Genomic DNA, 22608 nt, shown 5'->3' with positions numbered 1-22608 from the left:
AAGTTTTTTTTTTCCATTGTGAACAAGCAATTAATATGTACTTGTAATGAATGTTTATTTCCTTACTTATCGAATATGGTGCCAATGCAAAGGTTGTGGAATACGCCGAGAAATGACCGATAACAGCGTTACAACGACCTAGTTCATGTGTGGTCTTTTTTTTTTTTCCGACAAAAAACAAACAAACAAGCGAATTTTTCTTTAGAAATTCACGTGGCAATGCGCTCCGCATCAGTAATATAAGTGGTCTCAGACAGAAACAGTGTCATCAGTGCACTGCATATATTATGAATGTGCAAACCTGGGGCAGTCTTGTAAAGGTTCGCAAAGCGAACTGTTACCAAGATCGCGCTACTTAGCATTTGGTAGGGACTGTACTTGCACGCCAAAAACTGCTGACATGTCGAGAAAAAACTGCAGCTGCTCTTTCCCAGTGCCCCTATTTGACAAAGTTTTTGTAAAGATTGATGCAATAGTGCGCAGAAGCATTGTCATGGTAAGGGCAGTTTATTTTCACCTTTTATTTATTTCACGGGCTTTCATTCTCGTGCCTTCACAAATCCTAGGCTGTCTTAAATGCTGTTACCGGCCATTTGTAACCATCATACAAAGCTTTTCACTGACATCTCATCGATTAGGTAAATCAAGACACTCATCAGATACAGTGAACACCATTCGAGTAGTGCACTCAGGTAATTTTTCATTCTTGGCAACCTGCAGTTGAGATAGCAGAATATCGCAGAATAAATGTGAAGTGACGTAGCGGTCATTGCATGTTTGCGAGTATTTTATATCTGTTTTGACACACTGGTTGAAAAAAGGACATGAACGGGCATGTTAATTGCACTTGAGCTATGGTATACAAGTTTCCCTTGTTGTGCAAGGGCGTCTACATTAGACAGACGGGAAGGGGTATCAATGATTCATAATAAGGTTCGTTACAGCGCAACCTAAGACAAGGACAACAGAAGGTACAAAATGACGACACGGCGCTGTTTTGTACCTTCTGTTGTCCTTGTCTTAGGTTGCGCTGTAACAAACCTTAGTATGAATCCCAACCAACTGGCCCAACTTGCCGTTCTGATGCAGTATCAACGATTGCTTGGGCGAGCATAGTTACAACCTTCATAAAAGTTAACGAAGTAGGCCCCTTGCCATGCATTGCAAGACTTGTGGATGCAAACTAGTTTTTTTAAAGAATGTGTCATCATAGGATGCAGTAACATTCAACTGATGCACGAGATTACTGATCAGGCTAATGCCATTGCCAAATACGTTAGGGTGTGCGTGAGTACACCCTCCTTATCTTTATCAGGCAAGGAACTTTACTTTCTAAGTTGGTCGGCACGTTTTCAGTGAACTGCAGCCGTCTGCTTCTTGTAAGGTTGTTGTTTCAGTTGTTTTTCTCATGTGTGCTATGAGCGGCGCATATAATGTGCAGTAGGGTCGTGGAATAAGACCAGTTAGAAGTTAGTGCTCATCCTGTCACCTGTACTTTTTCTTCCATACTCAAACTGAGTTATGCTAAAGCAAGACAAGAATCCATTCAGTCAGTTTGTGCCTTCGAACCAGTTCACCTCCACAGTGCACAATGATGCTATTATAAAGGGACATTGAAAATATTGTTTATTTTCTTTGAATAAATAAAGTTTAGTATGAAGTTTCACACTGCATTTTGCAAGTTTTAATTACCCTAGTATAAATTTGTATTCTAGAATGTGAAGGATGAAAACAAGCATTTCCAACCTTACACATTTCCAATGACATCTAATCACTACAACTTAGAGGAAAGGCGCTACGATCTCAAACAGTCGCAACTTCTATCCGCGGTTGTTGTATATAAAGGCATTACGCACCGAGAGAATATGGTCAAATCTTAAAGCTAAAACTACGGTAAAGGCTTGTACCAACACGCTTAAACAAGGGAACATTTCAAAACACATAGTGCGGAGGTAAAAAAATAGATCATGGAGTTTTACTTGCCAAAACTACAATCTGATTATGAGGCACGCCATAGTGGGGGGACTCCGAAATAATTTTGACCACCTGAGGTTCTTTAACGTGCACGTGCAATCAAAGTACAAGTGCCCCCATCAAAATGCGGCCGCCGTGGCCGGGAATCGATCCCACGACCTCGTGCTTAGCAGCCCAACACCATAACCCCTAAGCAACCACGGTGGGTACAGTGCACAGCTGTGAAAATTTTTCCTATACCAGAAATAAGTTTTTGGCCAGGGGCTCAAGAACCGGGTGAATCGCGCCCTGTCTGGCGCTGTTCACAGTGCCACCTCAGCCAACTGGGACATTTGCACGCGAGAACGAGAGCACCAAGTCCGGCCATGGCTGGTAAACCCATATGACGATACATTACCAAAATATACAGTAACTAAAACAAAAGGACGCGTACAAACGAGATGTGTTCTTTTTATTCAACTGACATATCTTCGCGCCTTCTCCCCCTTGTACGATAAAGAGGTTACACAGTTCTGCTTATTCTATCGTCTTACATCATGCATGCGCACTGAGCACATCAATACGTTCTGGATATCGCAGAAGCCGTTGTTCACGGCGTGAGACTCACGATAGCGAAGTCAAATGCGATCCTTCTAGAAATAAAGAAATTGTTTGCCTGCGACAAACTTTGCAAACAAGAAATAAAATACGAGCTTACCAAAATGCTTCGTCCAGGTTGGTGGCGGCACGCAGTTCGTTGGCGTTCACCGTTGCGCATTACGCTGTGTTGTTAATCACGCCGCCCTCGCTTGTAGGCGTGAGAAGAGCATCAAAGTATTATTCTTTTCTGTCAAATACTGCTGCTTCGTAAGTACAAATAGAAAATTTTGAGTTGTCAAGCCTACCCCAGCATACTGGCACATAACAGCTTCCCGCGCTCAAATCTCGCTGTGGATTCGAATTCGCGCTGCGTGCATTTCGATGAGCTGTTGGGGCGCCACCTAGAAGAGTTTGAATATGGACAAAACGAAACAAAGTTCTAACATATGTCCGTCTAGATTATTTTATATTTATTTATTTAAGATATAAGGCACATGCTGTTTAGAAAATACTCACGGCAAACAATGTTTTAGTTTAGTTTCTTTGGCCCCTCGGCCCCTCCGATTTATGTCCATTGTCAGCTGGCCTGCGGCCTTTAAACGATATTCCTTACATATTGTGGCTCAATGTCGAGGACATTAAACCTGGTTGAATGGGGTTTAAATGGAGGGACAATATTTCGTTTTGTAGAGTATTGCTGCTGGGGATAAAGCGAGAAATAGGCTGCTTCTCGTCGGCAAAAGGAGCCGGACGAGCAAGTCACGAGATGCAAGAAAACGAACGGCTTGCATGATTACTAGTACAGTCTCGCTTGGTTGACCAGTGAGAAACAGCATAATTAACAACCTAACAAATACAATGGACAGCCGCCAAATCGTTGGTCAATTAGACATGTTAATGATGAGTCAGAGTGGTTGTTATTTCGTGTTTGTCCGTTTGTAAACGTGTTGTGCAAAGCTTCGTTTATACGATGTTGTGCCCCATTTCCACCAGAAAAAGAAAGAAAGAAAAGCGGCGTGTTTCTGTTGACGCGCCACGCGCAAGTGAAACGGATTTACGGGCAAGCCGCGCGTGTCACGTTCACACATATATCGCTCAATAAAGCATTCCGGCGGTATCGATCGACATACCGGCCGCACCACAGGTGGTAACGGCTATAGTGGTACCGGTGGTAATAAGGGGAGCCGAAAGGACCTAGAACCTCAGGGCACTACAAGAATATATTTCATGGTTTCACACCTGCTTACTGCAAAAGTGTATACAAAGTACAGTACATGCATGGTATATAGCACTGTACTCGTAATGCAAAAATAAACGAATTAAAATTAATTTGTAAACTAAGAAACCAAGGTGAACCTTCAATAATTCACGAACAGGTAGGTTCACACTCAACTGACTCATGAAACAGTATGCTAGCTGTGCCAAGAATCTTAATTAGTCGAGCAATTAAGGGTGGTGACTGTCATGTGCAATGCCTTGGGGAAATGCATGCAGAAGTAGGACAATAGCTGTTGCTCTGTCTTTGCTCATGCCCTATCAACTGATTAATCACTTATTTATTTATTTATTTTTATTTTCACATACTGTAGTCCAATTGGGCTATCGCAGGAGTGGGTTTGTACATTGCATATAACAAAATATTTTTCTCCACAAATCAACTTCAATGCCTTAAAAAACATGATAACTTCAATATAAAAGATACAATCAGTATAATAAACGCAGCATGAATCAAGTAAATACAAAGATTTTTCTAATTTACCTAGTTTCACCTGGGAGTAAGTTCCATTTTTCAATTGTATGAGGAAAGCTATACGTAAACAGGTTAGTATGCAGTTGAAATGGTGCAAGGTTAAGTTTGTGGCTATTCCTAGTAGGTTTCAAATTATCAGGAGACAGATAGTTGTTCTTTAATGAGTAGTGTGGGGTGTTATTTGAATTATGCAACAATTTAAGGCATTCATAATCACGCCGCTTGGACAGAGGTAGTAAACCGATTTGTTGTTTATTTAAGTCATTATTCAAAAAAATGGAGAGTTGGAATTTCCCCTCACAAGGCACTATTGGCAATAAAATCACCTACAGTGCTTGTCGAATGGGTGCCGCAGTGCTACAGTTGACCTGCAAAGATGGGGCCGAACCCCTGCTTAGAAAATGGAAGAGAGGCCGAACTCTCTCGAGCCCTGGCTAACTTTGAGCACTGACTGTGTTGAGCGGTATACTATATATTGTACTACCACACAGTACAATGATGTATATTAATGATTAATACAGTAATAATATGTATATAATAATAATAATAATAATAATAATAATAATTCAGATCTGCTACCATATCTGCATCTCCTTCCTTCATGCTACAGAAAATGTCTATGGAATTCTTGCTGTCAAATCAATAAATATATACTTCAGAGCATTGTTGTGTTGTCGTGACAGTGTAGAATAAGGCACTGGAAACATCACTTCACAGCATTAAATCTTTATCGGTCAAACCTGTGCTCAGAAAAACATGTGGCACTCAAAGCACAACAACCCAGCGGCGAGCATGGTGTGTCAAGCGTGTCACGTGACTCGTCAAAGGTCGTAACATAACTGCTGGTGCTATATATATATATATATATATATATATATATATATATATATACATACCTTCCGCAAAGTACAACACTATTTGCATCTCACGTTGACTGATATCTTTCAATTGTTAGTAGGTGAAATGCAATCCACAGAAAAAGGATAAACAATTGTATGCATATCTATCAGTATAATCATGGAGTATCAGGCTGGGCATCAACCAAATTGATTCTTAATATCTGTAACTGTGGCGAGGAAAGCATATGTCGCCTTGAAGAAGACAAGTCCACTTGTTGAAACGTTGGCTCCTGCTTTCATCTTGTTCTCGGTTTGCTCATCGTCTTGAATTTCCATTTCCCGCCTTCCCCATGTTTTCCCTGGGTTTGTATACATGGTATTTTAACACGCAGCCTAAAAGATTGCAGATTATTCTCCTATATGCATAGTTGGTATATAATTGTGAATCAGCAACACACTAAAAAAACGTTTTCTTCTAGCATAACACTGAAGCATACAAAGTTGAAAATTTACTGTGCCTATCTGGGCGTCATTTCACATATTTAAGAGGTGAATCATTTTCCTTTGTGTACATGTGCATTGGGCTAGCTCCCAGATCAAACTATATGTCATCAATCTGCACAGTTGGCACAGTAGGAATTCACAAGACAAATTTTAGCACAGTGCACCTTGTTTACACTTTTCTGCATTTCTGTATGCAAGATATAACACTACAATTTCCGCTGAAGATACTGTGCTTGTTGTGCAAGCCACGTTTTGATGCTAATGGATGGCACCTGTATAATCATGTAAGACTTTTGTGAATATATTGGCACAGCAGCACCTTCTGTTATTTTGTATGTATATTTCTGACCAGCAACACAACCAAGCAGAGGTATATTGTGCTGTAGGCAAAACAAGTGGCCACTTAGATTTGGCAGCTCTAGATGGGCACATCACATCTAGTCGTTCCTCACCCCACTTTAACATTTACATTTCACCAATGGCAAAGGACAATGTTGGATTCCGTAAAATATCCAATTTCAAATGCACTATGGATGACTGACTTTTGAAAGAACAATGAAGTGATGCCTGGAAACCTGTGTACCAACTTTCTTCCCATAATAGTTACTATAATGCCTTACAATGTGTCTTAAAATTCTTCACATGGTGCACCTAAATTTGGTGCTAGAGTGGAGAGGAGTGCAGTAGTTTGACTTTACCTAGGGTAGCAAAATGCCTCACAACACTGCTACATCAAAGTAGCAGTGTTGCAGCGCTCAACGGTGCCCTTAAAGGCATCAGTTGCGCCCATCACATAACAGGGGCAGGGGGAGTACAAACATAATTGAGATTACAAAGAAATAGTTACAACAAATAATAGGACAAAGTACAGAACAAAGGTATGCTAACATTGTTTAGGTATTAAGAAACAGAATGTAAGAAATCATAAGAATTGCAAAACAAAAGTTATGCACACAGCAAAATCAAATGTTGAAAATATGCATGCACACATAAACTACGGTATTAATACAGGTATTTATTAGTAACTCACAAAAACAACTAAACAAGAATGTAATAAAAAAGGCAACTAATTAACAGTGCGTAGCACGTCGTAAAATTTTAATGTCAGATTCTGTGGCAATATCAGAGGGAAAACAGTTCCCTTCAGTGATGGTGCAGGGTATAAAGGAGCATGCATATTGTAACGTGCGAGATGGTGTACGCTTGAATATGAGGTGGTGATGCCGGCATGAAAATACGACAGGTGGTGACTGAAAGAAATCATTGTGAAGAGAAGTACGATTATAAAGTTTGTCAAGCAGGCAAAGACGCACTGATTTGTGGCGAAGGGATAGTGCTTGTAAATCAGTACGTGCTTTTAATGATGACACGGAAGTGTAAGATGAATAGTCGGAAAATATGAAGGTGAGCAGCCCAGTTTTGAACAAATGCAATCTCGTCAACAATGTTTACCTGCCAGAGTGCTATATTAGCGATGCGTATTCGAGCTTTGTGTGGATTAGTGTAGTGTAAGCAAGTTTATGTATGTTGACAAAAGCATGCTTTAGGTTTAATTTGATGATGCCAAGAGAGTGGTGAGCTGCTGCAAAGATGGAGTAAATGTGGTGGTTTCATGCTAAGTCGTAATGTAAATGAAAACCTGTGCTGGTAGTTGAATGTTAAATTGGGATCTTCGAAATAGTCGATGACTTGTGAATTAATAATGTGTTCCATAAGTTTGCGAATTGTACTGGTTAATGATATTCATTGGTAGTTAAGGGGTGATAAACACTCGCTGGATTTGTAGAATGGGATGACTTTAGCCACTCACCAGTCTTAAGAATGAACCCAGGGGGTATGTTGCGACATTAGCTGGGACACATTCTTGAGTAGCTTGTTATTAAATTTGCTGTGACCTGTTGTAGATGAAGTTTTTAATCTGTTTAGTAAGGTAAAAATGCCTGACCCACTAATAACAATTTCAGACATGTCAGATTGCATGGGGAAGTCAGGGCATGCAGTGATGTCTTCACATTTGGACGCTCAACAAAACATGTCATTTAGTAACTGCACACACTATAACTCAGGAACTACATCACCACCAGAATTAGGATTATGTCAGGCTGTGAATAGGGGTTTATTACGTGCCATAATCACTGTTATTCATAATAAATCATAGCTGTAAACCTGTTGACTTGTGGATTTTAGTAGCATCTGGCATTCTTTGTCACATAATATGTATCTTTGCCATGTCTAGGATTTTTTTTATTTGCCATTCTATAGAGCACTTCATTTTATTTATGACGTGCTGCAGGCGTTTATTGAATGTTTTGTTGCATCTAATGCTGAGAAAAAGGACGAACATTTTGATAAGATTTGCAAAGGTGGCTCTAAACATAACCTAGTTCTCTTCAATAGCTCGACTGTGTCTGCAAAGGTGGCTAATTAACGATTATGCCGAGTAATGTTGGCCCTATTGTAGCACCTAATGTGTTTAGTAGTGTTTTCTTTTTTGTTAAAGAGAAGTTAAGCAGACCTACTATAACTGCATGATCAGACAGCCCGTCCAGGTGAGTAATGCTGGAACAGATTAGAGGATCGCTGGTCGAGATGAGGAGGAGGAGGAATAAACATTTATTTTTGAAACAGTATCCCGGGTTAAGCCCCAGTTCTACTCTAGGTGGGAGGTCTCCTCATTCCAGGAACCCTCTGGCCTTCGCTGCCTCCTTGGCCCTGGCGACGAGGTGTCATTGTTGCTCCAGGCCCTCGGAGACGAGCTTGGCCTCTCACGTTTCAATGAGGTCTTCGCTTTCTTGTCTGGCGTTATATTCTTTTGGTGAAGGCGATGCGTCTGTATCTAGATGCCATGGACACTCGAGGATCAGGTGCGCCAAGGTGTATGGTAAGCTGCACATTGGGCAGTGGTATCCTTGTAGCATTGGGCATAGTCTGTGCATGAGTATTTCCTTGTAGCATTTGGTATAGTCTGTGCATGAGTATTCCGTGGGTGTAAGTGTTACTCTGTAGTCTTCTGAGTGTGGTACTTTCTTCTTCGGTGAGCTTTGGGTGAGGTGGTGGGTGCACCCTGCGTTCCAGCCTGTGATATTGAAGGATCGCTGAGTAGGTGATGGGTACGGTCTCTGCCCCTGCCGATGCAGACTGGCATCTTGAGAGTAGGAAGGGTTGGCCCGGCAGGTGTGGCCTCGGGCCACGGCGTGTGCTGATTCGTTCCCCTCCAGCCCGTCATGCCCAGGAACCCAGGTCACGCAGGTGTAGCGGATCGAAGCGCTGTCGTGCTTCAATATCTTTAGTGCTTCTGTCGACACTAGACCCTTAGCATAGTTCCTGACAGCTGCTTCAGAATCGGAAAAAACTACAGCTGCGTCTGCACGTGGTAGTTGCTAGGGCGATTGCCGTCTCTTCTGCAGTCTCAGAGTTTTGTGCACGGACTGTGGCAGACGCTAGCTCTCTGCCCTTAGAATCTGTGACGTTCAGGGCGTTAGCATTTCTTTGCGGGTATTTGACTGTGTCGGTGTATCTGGCATCCGGACCTTGCCTGTGTCTTTGCCGTAGGGCATCCACTTGGGCTTGTCTTCTTTCCTTGTGGTACAATTGGTGCTATGCACAGGGATTTGCAGATGTTTAGAGGAATTCTTTCTTTTCGGTCCGTGGTGGCCTATAAAGGTTTCACTGTAGCTCAGCCGTTGCAGCACTGATCTCCCGGTGGGCATGAGCTTAAGTCATTCTAACTGACTGGCTTTATGAGCTTCGGCTAATTCTTGCCAGGTGTTGTGTATGCCCGTCTTGAGAAGTCTCGTAGTCAAAGCCGTAGATGGTAGGCCCAGGGTAGTTTTGATGGCTTTGCATATTTGAATGTTAATTTTTTCCTACCTCTGATGAGATCTAGAATATTGGCCAGTGTACATGATGAACAGGTTGGGAGAGTAATGAGTTGAGGTAACATGAAGTGTAGACAGGAATGAAGGAAAATATGCCATTGAGCATGAGCAGCTGTGACAGATTCTGTTGTCCAGTTAATAATGGAGAAATTAAAATTGCCATAAATGATCACAGTAGAATGCCAAAATAGCATATGCACTTCATTTAGAATGTTTTGAAACTCGCTTGAAAATGCACAATTTACATCCGGAGGGCAGTAGTATGCACTTATGAGAACATTCTGCTTGAGCATTGAAGTGAAATGAAAATGTGCTCTAGGAATGAATCAATGCCAGTTGGAACTGCAAGAATTAATTTTTTTAAAGCTATGAGCATGCCACCTTCTATGCAGTTGCATCATTCACAACAAAAAGTGTTGCATGCAGATGTGAAAAGAAAAATTTTATAGGAGATGGTATCGTTTAGCCACGTCTTGATTAGTACAAGAAGAGATGTCACGCATGAATCAATGAGTGATGAAAGTGACATATATTTTCACATCACACTTCAACCTCTAGTGCATAAGAATGACAGGTTTGTAGACGTGTTATGGGTGTGTGGTTGCATAAGCTGTCAGTTTCCACACTTGCATAAGATGAAGGTTTGGCTTGTCATTCCAAAGCATGCTGAGACAGACGCACTGCACAGTTTATTTCCGAGTCCCAAACATATGTCGTTGTTGACCAAGAGCTTGTTAAAAACCAAGCAAGCTTAGTGTGAGCTGTCTCATACTGACTACAATTTTTTAAAAATTAATAAGAAAATAAATATATCTGTCATCCTGATTGCTGATTTGCTGTTCCTAAGTGATGGAGTAGTGCGAAAGTGACATATTTTATTTGTACATATTGTACTCAACCCACTGCAACAGTAAAAAAAAGGAAAGAAAGGAAGGAAAATGTAATTATGTGAAATTATACAGATGGAGCATCCTTTTTTTTTATGCTGAAGTAAACAATCAATATATGCACATGTGAATACGATATATGTGCATGCACTAGAATAACTTTCACCAGTCATATTATGTCAGCAAGACAGCAAGGTGGGCGAATTGGTTAGGATTTATCTTAGTTTTGGTAACAGCTAGCGCAAAGGTACGATGAGTAGAAAACGTTATTAAATACACGAGCAGGGCTGTTAATGGTTTGTGAACACTTTTCTGTAACGCTATGTGTTATATCCGCGTCCACAGCGACCAGGCCGGCATGGATAAGCGTAGGTTATGATTGAGCTCTTCCTTGTCATTTCACGCGCTGATAACCACGACTTATTACAATACGGCAGTTTCTTAACGTTTGCTAATCCGGCTTGGGCAAAGCGCCCGTCGTTGTGTGCCACCTCACGTCCGCCGTACGCGGTGCCGGCCGGGCAATAATAGATTGACTTTTGGATGGTAGTACGCTCGCTGCGTGAGGGCACCCCGCAGGTGAAGGGCATGGGAAAATAGCCCATTCTTACGACGCGGGGTTCGGTATGTGACCTGTGATTAGCCCGAGGGTTCAGATTAACTGCGTAGCTGTTGCCAGGCCCAATGCTTCGCGCTGCCCGATTGTAGACGGTGGACATTGTAACATATTTTAATTTCGCTTGCGTTTCGCTCGCGCAAGAACTTTCCACGACTCGCTGACTTCCCGTCTGTCGCCAATGAATGTTCCCCGGCCAGACGCTCCTAGGTCCAAGCCCAGCCCGGGCCCGAGTCAGCAATTGCTTGGCCGCCCCGAGCATCCTTGGACCGAGTTTGGCATATGCGGCCGACAACGCTTTCTGTCTGGCCAGCGCTAGTAGTAAAATCGTGTTTTGTCAACAATTAAGTTAGCGTGTTGACGGTACGTGAAACGTCGATCGCTTCCGTATCGCAGCTCTGTTGGCATTAGCCTTTTTTTTCTTATTGTGTTACACAATAGGTGCGATTGCGATCACTTTATTCCGACGGTTATGCTATGTTATGATAGAGCAGGCAGGCCGGATCGAGATGCCGTACTCGCTAGGGCCTTTCCTTGCCGTGCTGCGCGTACACTATCACCGATAGGTCGTTTATATGGACGGTAGGTAATAATAATAACGATAACCCCGAGAAAGGAATCCATTGACATACTGGCCCTGAAGATAGGTTCATGTTTGCCGAATCGCACCGTATGTATGTATGTATGTATGACTCGGTCGAATTGGCACGTACAGTTGAGAGGCTCTCATGAGATATACTCGCCAACGACATGCCGATGAAGTGCTGTTTAGTATTTTTCTCGCACACAACTATGTAAACGAACTTCCTATTAGCGTGCAGACGAATGATGAGGGCGGCATATAGGTACAGTACCGTACATATTCGCCTGAAGAGGAACATTACAAATGTGCACATGGTATTCACATTTTATTAATTTAATGATGATATAGGTGGGCTGTGTGGACCTTTAGGGTGTAGTGTAATATGCAATGTAGGAATGAAGTATTAAGAACACAACAACAAAATTTCTTGTCATATGACCAACTGAGTAAAATCTGCGTTTCAAGTTAATTAATTAATTAATTAATTAAGTTAATTAATGAAGTTAATTAATTAGAGCATTAATTTGCATAATTTGTTTTGTTCTTTCTTCTGCATGTGGCTGCAAGCCTTTGTTTTCAAGAGTGTGCCTAGGAAGAAAAGTGTTTGTGTTTGGTTTGGATGATGCACTTCGGTGGCCAAGAGAAGAAACATGCAAATTATAATATTTTTTTATTAAGATAGCTGCATTGGACCAGCAGGACCTACCTTTCATACCATGATTAGGGCAAGACAGATGGCACCTGACAAAATGCAGAAAATGTATCATCCACTCTGAGTAATTGGTGAGCAAGCTTCAATACCATGAGGGGCCAGTGAGCCTTGGCTTTGGTATGACAGGAACAATCTTGAAAATACCAAAACATATGTGCATAAGGGACAGGAGTTGCCTCTGTCTGAAACCCACTGATGACTCCATTATAAACGTAAGCAGCAGTGCTTGTGCCATGCCCTGCTGCTTAATTTCAGAGAGACTAGAGATGAACGAAAGGCATAGATAGAAACATTGAGAGGAGCATTATTTATTGTTCTTTTGCAATATCATGCTGCAATTACCACAAATTATAAACACTGCAATAGTTGTCTCTAGCTTGCTCATTTTAATAATCGTTCCATTCACAGTTTTAACTCAACAGCACAACACAACATATTAACTTATTGCGCTAAAGTCTGAGAGTGTGTTGGTTACATATACTACATTTGGTTACATTTACGTATACTGGATGAGCGAGGGGCATTGGAACACACTTAGTGCTGCTTTCCAACTGAGATTATTCAATCCATTGAGCAACCTGACTTTAAACTTTTGCAGGTGACTGTTCAAGTCAATGCACATACATTTACCCACGTCTACTGTTTGTTCTATATTGATTTCTCTTTTACGAGTGATCACTGTGGATTATAAGGGATATTACAATTAAACATTGGAGGCCATAATTATGAAAATAATATGGCCTTTGAAAACAAAAAGCATAGACAGGCCATCAAAATGACAGCAAAAATAAAGAATAAATTAATTGTTTGTTTAAAAAGAAGCCTAATAAGCTTATTAAATCACCCATGACATGGCTCCTAATTGGCTCTTGAAAGTTGAGCTCCAAGACTGGCATGCTGTGTATATCACTGACAGTAAGCACCAGACTAGCAATACCAGAGTAACAGGGGAATCACCCATTGCAATCACCTCTGAAAATTTAGTCAATGGAGTTAGAGAGCTCTTCTAGATCACCTTTCTAGCAGCGGAGTAACACTGTACCATTTTGGAACAATACATTTGTGTTTCTCTGACATGACCCAAATACCTCAAATGGATCCCAGTACATATGGGAGAAGTAACCATGAATGGCCCTCCCAACCTCAATGAGAAGGCCGACCGAGCCGCGCGAGAACTAACCCACCGCGTCTCGGACAGTGACGGCACAACACCCCGCAACCCCCTGGGGAGAGGGGAAGGACTGCGGGAAGGCAACGACTACGAAGTAGCGATACGAGACAACAGGGACAGACTGGTCACGTACCACGACATACTGACACACTATACGAAACGAGGAGAAACATACCCACAACCCCGCAAACAACTCGACAGGTTTCAAGAAACAGATTGGAGGAGGTTGCAAACCAGAACATTCCGAAACCCAGTACATTTAGACAGAGTAAATTCAACACAATACTCAGACGCGAGCTGCAAGCTCTGCAAGCACGAACCCGCAGACAATGCACAGATCTCATGGAAGTGCACACAGATCAGATCGATATATCTAGAGGACAAGATAGAACAGGACCTTCTCGAGGAGCGATAGCTAAGCGCTCTGACTAGCTCGGAACTACACGACCAACTATGGGCTATCCAGTGGGCCCGGGCAGCAGTGGAAAGGCTATGCCTCACCGCACATAATGCCCGGGTGGCCTGAGCCTGGGCTGGAAACCTTGCAGATCCTTTTCTCATTAAAGTTATTTCCGTACGTCCCTCCCTGGTTTAAAAAAATTTACCTTCCTAAACGCCATGTGCATCTTTAGAGGCATGACTTATAGAGATACACTGGCAATTTAATCTCACCCCCATGGATGCTAAAAAGTCTCAAAAGGCAAAATGCTACTCGCTGATAGATGCTTCATATCAAAGAACATTTGCCCTTTTTACACACAATGCTTTGTTTAAGGTCACATTCAGAGCAAGTGAAAAGCACGATTAGGCCTATAATTCCCTGCCTGTAATGATACTTTGTACAAACTTGCTGTGAAACAGTATTGCATGAAGCTACACTGACTCTCTAAAACTGCAGAAGATTACTCTTTTCATTCAGGAAGCAGTGACATTTCTTTCCATTCATAATAAGTGAGTCAAGATGCCTGTGCTCACATTATTAAAATTATGTATTTTCTGATAATAAATTGCAGTTAAGAATACTGCGTCCTTGACAGTGCTTGCAAAATTGATGCAGCAATGGCTGTCAAACTTGAGCGTAAAAGCATGTGTCGCATCAGAGCAAACTTTTCGGGGTAGAAAGACGGTAAGTGATCCTGGCACAAGAGGTGCGGGTAGATACATGTTCTTGATGTTGTTGTGTTCTTTGTTATCTGCCATGGCATTGAAAAGGCCAGAGATGTGTCCCTGTACCTAGTGTAAGCAAGCATTAAAAGTGAGTAGTTGTGAAGCTTGTGTATCTTCTGACAAAGCTATGTGGCTTTACTGTCTTGCTTCAGCTGCTAAATGGCACTCAAGGAATTGGTGTGTCTGTATTTGGGTGAAGTTTGATAAAAATGAGGCTGCCTCATTGGTGTCATGTGTGACTTTACCGTGTACCAGCCCTGTTCTGCAGACTCTTGTCATGTATGGTATGAAGCTCAAGTAGAGTTGCAGACATCCATTGTAGATTCCTTATTTTTATAAAGAGGGAAGTACTTAAGGCTGACTGATACTATGCTTCCATCTCTTGTAATAGCAGCATCTGTACAAAATACATTGGTCCAAAGGAACATCAGTGTACAGCCGTGCCATGGCCTTAAGTCTGTTCTTGCACCCAAGCAATCAGAAGTGACTGCAACATGCAACCTCTTTAATTCAAATGCTCATTCACATTGAATTAGCAATGCTGCCGTGGTGTTCACCTGGGCATGTTCTTGAGCGAACAGAGGGAGAGCAGCTATTGCCCTCATCACGTTCTGAATAATGATCTTAATCTGGTCCCTCTGCTTCAGTGAGGGCCAGTAAAACTGAGCCTGATAAATAATATGTGGCTGGAGTACAGACCAAACAGCATTACTGGCTATTTCGGTACAATCTTCTCCACATTTAGATGCAATCCTTCATATCAGGTGGAAGGTTGACATTGGTGTCTTCTTTATTTTGCCTAGCCAATTTGATCTTGTTCCGGATTGGCGAACATTGAGACCAAGGATCCGTACTTCTATTTCTTGTAACAAGGACCAGTGCCAGTAGCCAGGAATATATTGGTGCATGTGTTGGGGGGGGGGGGGGGGTGAGCATTGTCTGCACATTGTCCTATGCCAGGTAAACAGACATGTTGGGTTTGGGGGCAAGGAGTTACGTTCCCGGTGTAGAGCATGCTGCAAAGCAATGCCGGTCTAGCCTGGTGTGGTTGGAAACGCCTTTCTCAAACTAATTGCCAATAATTGTTAGAAAGCTATATTGTGGCTACTTTTTCTTGCAGCAAGGTGTGTATTGTCCAAAATGAGTAATGCACGAATGATGGATGTCGCTGCACCTATTGCTGCCTGCAAATGTGAGCCACCATTCAGGAGCACAGCAGTACTGGACGGTAGTGCTAGTAAATTTACATAATTAGCAAGGCTTCAATATGCATACCCTGGAGTTAAATGTCATTTTTGATTAAAATGGCTGTGACATATGAGTAGGCTTTGTTTTTTGTGGCCATTATCTGGCTTTTGCGCACCCCCTGGATGGGCTGTATTATTGTTGCATCCCTCTGACAACAAACATTTGCTTGTGAGTACTTCTTGCTACCTTTATTACTGATTTCTTTTCTTGATACTCAGATCCCTGTCTTTGCAATGTGGCCTCTGGCTGTTTATGTTCTTAGGAATGCAGACTTGTATGATGTTAACATATCTGAAAAGAAGCAGTATACACACTGAATACTTGAATGATAGAAAGCCACTGCTGTAAAATTAATGGTCAGTCTCGGAAAGGGTCACCTGAATTGGCCACAATGAATAATTTACTGAAGCTATAAAAGCTGCTTTTCTGAATAAATTTTCCAAGACAAATACAGCAATATGCATGTCATGTTTGACGAGAATTCACAATTACCTGAAGCATATTTGCTTTGAGAATTAGTCCCAGGTGCCACAAGCACACTTGATGCAGAAGCTTGAAAGCAGTACAGTGACAGCCACACACCTCTACCACGTGGAATAAAAAAAATCCCAGACGGTAGCACACTACTCACCCAGTTAAAAAAAAAAACACATGTTGTCATTTATTGAAATTGCTCTTTATTTTTAAAAGTTCAATTCAGAACAAGTTACTACAGAGTGTATTAATGTTTATGTCGGTTTCCATATTACATACCCCTCTGTGGCAACAAAATGCTGCACATACGCAATCAGTCATGCATGCCCTCCTACAAAGAGTGAAATGGAAACTGAGTGAATCAAGTGACATGTGGCTCATTTGTAGTTGTAGGTAAACTTGATGGCTGATAGCACTAAGGGCAAGTAATAGTAGTATAAAGTTTATTTCTCTTAGTGGTTTGGGCGGTCGGTGCGTCCCTCAGTCCAGGGCTCCACTGATCTCTGTGGTTTGCTGGGCTTGACCGAGAAGAGCTCTCTGGCTCTCTACATCTTCACTAGCAAGCCAAACATCCCAGTGCCTGTTACTTGGCACTTACGCCGTAAGGGGCGAATTGGAATTTGGAGGCTGTAGTTTATACGTTCATGTTACGTGGGCAAGAGTTGGCAGCTCCTCGCACCAAGAACACATACTTTCATAGAATGCAGGGTGTACCTTAGTGAGTATTTGTAGGTGTAGATATGTGTTAGTCTGTACACAGCGCGAATCCCTGGCCTGTTCTTCCATAAGGTTGGAGTGCGGGCGGCTGTATTTTTGTCTCTCTTTTTCCTGGTTTTCGAAGGTGTCGTGTGGGTCAATGGGAGTTCCTTGAAAGGACTGACTAGTGCTCGGATGCTTATTGCTCGAGCAGTTCGGTTCACCCTCTCATTTTCCTCGAGTCCAGAGTGCGGCGGGCACCAAATTACCACCTGGTGCAATTCTGTGAATTTTGTATGGTACGGTACCCGTCATGCACGAACAGCATGCTGCCTTAGAGTCCATCATGGCCAATGCAGATTGTTTCTTTTGCTTCTGCATCTCGAAAGGCCAGCGCTATGGCTGCTGCCTCCACGGTGCAGGTTAAAGGGTTCCGAATGGAAGTTGTTATCCCTGTGGACCAATTGAAGGCCACTATTTTGAATTTGTCTGTTGCCACTCTACATGCATCTGTGTAGTATACGTCTGGATTTCTTTCACACTTCTTTTGTAAAGCCTTTGATTGTGCTTTTCTTCTGCTTTGGTGGTGTTCCGTGCTCATATTCTTTGGGATTCGTGAAACTAGAATTTCCTCTCTTGTTTGTCTGGGTAGCAAAACTGTTTTTTCTCAGCCATACTGCGCTATCAGGGGATATCCTGCCTTTTGTAACAGAGCCTTTCCTTGTTTTGTAGAATTCAGATGTTCTCTCTGAGGCATGACCACATGCCGTGTCATGTCCTTCATATGTGTTGTGAATACCAAGAGCCTCCAACTTTTTGGCACATGTGTTTTTGGGAGCCCTAGCTGCCCTGATGATGGAGCTCACTTTAGACATTTCAGCCTTATTTAGTTTTTGAAAGGGGAGGCTATAGGTCACCCTGCTAATAATTAATGCTCGCACAAGTCTGACTGCCTCCGCTTCTTTGAAGCCTCTTTTTTGTTTTGTGACTCTGTGGATCATTTGTGCCACATTCCTTATTCTTTGTCTTAATGTTTCTAGCATGTGTGATGCCCTGCTGTTGTCTTGGTACAAAAACTCAGAATACATTCAGGTATGTGGACACCAAGGGCAAGAAACAAGGAAGGAAATTGAGATTGCCTGGGTGGTTTCTTTTGATGCAGTGAAACGTAACTAAAGTCCAAGTATGCATTCACACGACATCTGCACATGAACACGTTACTAAAATACATCAAAGCCTGACCAAGCAAACAAATTCGCAGGCCTATTTGAATTTATTCCATTTGTCCTTTTCAGCACTGGTCAAATGTGCAATACATGACTATGAAAACACAGTTAGTATCTGTATACAAAAAAAAAAGAAATTGTAGGCTGTAACTGCCTGAAACTGTGATTTCTAATGCACAAACCTTTGTGCATAGACAACTTGATACAAGGAAGTGCTGGTACAGATTTCCCAGTGAAAATGCATGCAGTTTGAAGCTTTTTTCACAAAACTGACAAAATGAACATAATTGTGTGCACACACTGCGTGCCTCCATTTAACACAGAAACAGGCTGGCTGTTCGCATTGTTCACGCTGCATAACAGTAATTTGCCGCCTTAAAAGTAATGTTGCTGTGACGCAAATCGCTCCCAGTTGAAAAAGACAACAGGAATTCCTGTCGCAACTACGGAAATTTCTGTTGTACGACAGAAGTTCCTGATGTTTCTGTAGTCGCGACAGACATTTCTGACATTAGGAGAGAAATTCTGATGTCCCAACAGAATCATCCTGTCGTGAAGACCAAGAGTTCTGAAGTCGCAACAACAACTTTCTATCGCAACAGCGATTCTGACGTCGCAACAGGAACTCTCTGTCGGGACTACACATTTTCGGTCGTGGCGTTAGAAATGTGCCACTTTCTGTCGCAGCGACATAATTTCTGACGCCGCGACAGAAGCGCTTTCAGTCGCGACGCTTTAAAATTGTATGTCAATTTCGCATCGGTGGTGTACCCTGTACTTTTCTCTTGCGCGGTATTCAATCGTGCTTCTCTGAAGCCGGCAATGCTGATAGCACAGACACCGGTATTAAAGTGGACGTGGCCAATTGTTATAATTGTGCCGTGACGACGAAGCACCATAAATGCCCTACCGGCCTCCTCAAAATCGGCCGCTGATGAAAATCATATCATCTGCGGGAATGGCTGCGTATCCGTTTTGTGTTATTTGGTAAGATGTGGCACACAGGCCTGTTGACTTACATGTTCCGTTACACTGACACTGTTAACTTCCCAGAAATATTGCATAAGCTTTTACAAAGCGAAAAAGAAGTTTTGGGTTGTTCCACAAAGTTGCGTGAAAAGCTGTCTCGCTCGGGTCTCATTATTCTGGTACAGCGCTGCCGAGAGATGCCAGTATGCTGTCAGAATGAACAATCATCCACGAATGTTTATGTAGCTATCTTGCATTGAACACAGAATTATATGCCCGCTCAAAAGTGCAGAGCGAGAGACAACTGTCGAAATTAGCAGTAACAACCTAACAGTGCCCCGGTCACCGTTGTCTATTTCTGTATTTCTTATTTAATATGGATATCCTACAGCAAAATCGATGTTCTAGCACTACACAATGTACCTGTCGATGGTAAGAACACTTTTACTTTTCTAGGGATGCGGCAGTTGACGCGGTGGAATGAAAGCGCATGTTGACTCTTAAAATGCAAATATAAACATAAACGTAAAGTATTTGTATAGCTGAAATATGCACCAAGGCGTATATTCGGCGTGGCGTAGTGGTAAGATGCTGGGCTCGGGATGCCTCAGTCCGGAGTTCGAATCCCCTGCGGGGAGGTTTTTTTTTTTCTTTTTCTTTTTTCTACAAACAAATTTACATAGCCTTAAAGAGGTCTCTGTCAATTTTTAATTGAATATTGATCAAGAACTACAGGACGTCACACTACGGACAACAGACCGACAGACTAAAATTTCCTGTTGTGTTTTTCAAGTGGGCTGTCACAACCTATATCGACACTTAAGGCGAAGTGGTTATCAAACACACCCTGATGACGAAATTCCAATACTCTTTGACCCGCCGTGGTTGCTATAAGCGTCCTTGGAGTTGTGCTTAGTATTAAGCACGAGGTCACAGGAACAGATCATGGTTCTGACACGTAAAACACGACAATTAAATTGAAAAAGAGAAAGAAAAAAGTTGAAACGTCTCTTTTTTGTGCGGCACTGGCTTCTTGAGTTTTATTGAAAGGACCGGTAAGTCTCAACACCGCGACATAAAAGGTGTGAGCATTATGCGCATAGCGCAATGCTTCCGCGCCGTACTCACCACCGCAGCTTAAAAAGGCCGCGTCAAACATGAGGCAACTGGGCAAGCGGTAATCCGAAACGCGCCGTTTCCAAAGCAGTCGACACCGTACGCGGTCCGATTTTGTGAGGACTGTGGGTGAGGTTTCACTAGCCGCTGTCATATCGTGGCGCAGGAGGGAATACCCGAGCACGGCCGCGCGAACCACAAAAGTCTATTGTAGTACACAGATCACGTCAAAGCGATGACTACGCGGTGGCCGATCACCGCCGTGCTGCGCAGTGGGGCAGGTAGCTTTCTTGTGAGGTTCCACACTACACGAAACACTCTCCGACGGCCGCCAAAATTACCTCGTAAGCACGCATATAGACACACACGCAGAACTACGATGAGCAAAACAGGTGCCGTCACCGGCGCCGACGACAGTGGCGCTTTGCGGGCTTTGCCTTCAGCAGTTTCACTTTTAGTTGATGGGAAGACGAACAGAAGCGAGGACATTCTGCGGCCTAAGCCGTCGAAGTTTTGCATGGTCTCGCTTCCGAAGACAGCTCGTCAGATGCCGACCGGGGGTTCTGGCAGCGCGACAGGACATTGTGGTCGACGAGGCGAACAAAGCGTCTATTATATCGCCCTAAATAAGTTGGCTTGCACTCTGGAAATGTATAAATTTGCAGAAAGAAAAAAAAAAGAAAAAGAACCACTTGGACAATATATCTCTCCTTTCTCGTTTCCTTCTCACAGATGTGTAAAAGAAAAGAAAACAACGCATAAAATAAGAAACAGAACTCCGTTTACGCTAAAGGGAGGCCCGTATCTTCTAAACTCCCTCTTAAAAAGGATGTAGAATTGAGGTTCTGTCTCCTTCTTTCATCCGCATTTTGCGAGGGAGAGAAATGGAGGACGCTGAGCATTTCTACACCACTCTAAGGGAGCACGGTTTTCAGGCACGTAGTCTCAAGGGAGGTCACATCCCTTAAAATGCCTTTTTCGGCTCATTTCCGTTTACAGTGTAGGGCAACACGCTGAATCGCGTAAAAGCGTAGTTAATTCGCTTTCGAAAACTTGGCTAGATAACACTCCTCAACTGGTTAATGAGCAATGTAGTTGGACAGGAAACCACGAATACACGTTGCTATATGTTATTGTAGACGTAATTTAACTGTTCGGAAGGCATGAATCGCAGGAACGTCCGCTTGATAAACATAGTACTTTCTCACGTCTACGGCCGCACTTGTCGTCTGCCACCACTCGATGCCGGCGTATGGTCGCGCTCACTGTTTTCAGCATGCTTCCAGTGAACGACCGCATCCTCTCTGCCGATCGAAAAATTCTGATAAAAATGTTCCACGACATTTTCCGCGTTACCACTTCATGATTAGACACTCTGACCGATAAGGTTTGCATTGCTGATTGCACTATAAAAAATTGGGTACCATAAAAATGTGTTTGTCAGTCCCGTTAAGTTACTGTATAAGGGACCCTATATATTACCACTGGTCGCTTCGGCAGCAAAACGACGCCAGGCACCGGCGGCAAATCTGGGTGAGGGCGGGGACATAGAGTTGCGTGCAGTGATTACTACAGGGAACTCTGGCGCTAGTGTCCGCGGGAGCTGCAATGGCAGCGGTTGAGCCAGCACTGGAATTGTGGGAACTGCGTGGATTTGCCTAAGTTTTGTCCTTCTGGCTTCAAACGGCTTCGCTACTCGGTATTTTCAACAATGTACTGCGTAATAAATAAATAAATATTGTCAGAATTATCCGACGGCAGGATTCGAACACAGGACCTCTAAGCACAGAGGCCCGGTATGGAAATCATTACGCCACGGTCGCATGCATCGACAAGCGACGTGAAACGCCCTTATGAATTTATCGCGGGCATGCCAGTGCCTTGAGACGCTCGACGTGTTCCGATCTGGCCACCTCGGCAAGCTCAATCGTTGCAATTAGTAGCGATTGTGCGTGTTCGCAGCGTCTTCTGCACTTCGAAGAGTAAAAATCGCTCTTAAATTTACGACTACGAAGGCATACAAAGCGTAATAAAAAGCCATGAGAACGTCTGAATCCACAAGCACGAAGATCAGACAAATCCATTATTAGATCTTGCCGTTGAGTGCGGGAGTTGGCCGACGTTGAGAAGGACTTTGAGATTAAATATTGATTATATCTTTATTTCCTACAGATTGGGGGAGACAGGTAAGAAAGCTGCAAGTGCAGCTCGCGAATGCA

The 22608-nt window shown here is 42.9% G+C and overlaps 1 protein-coding gene across 1 annotated transcript in view; it reads left to right on the top strand.

Moving 5' to 3' along the window:
- The window catches only part of Agps (alkyldihydroxyacetonephosphate synthase), a 111064-nt gene that overhangs the window by 20392 nt on the left and 68064 nt on the right, over positions 1 to 22608 (top strand). The window lies entirely within an intron of this gene.

Source organism: Dermacentor andersoni, chromosome 8, assembly GCF_023375885.2.
Source record: "Dermacentor andersoni chromosome 8, qqDerAnde1_hic_scaffold, whole genome shotgun sequence".
NCBI lineage: Eukaryota > Metazoa > Arthropoda > Arachnida > Ixodida > Ixodidae > Dermacentor > Dermacentor andersoni.
Note: the sequence above shows the minus strand (reverse complement) of the source record. Positions and strands in the feature narration are given on the sequence as shown.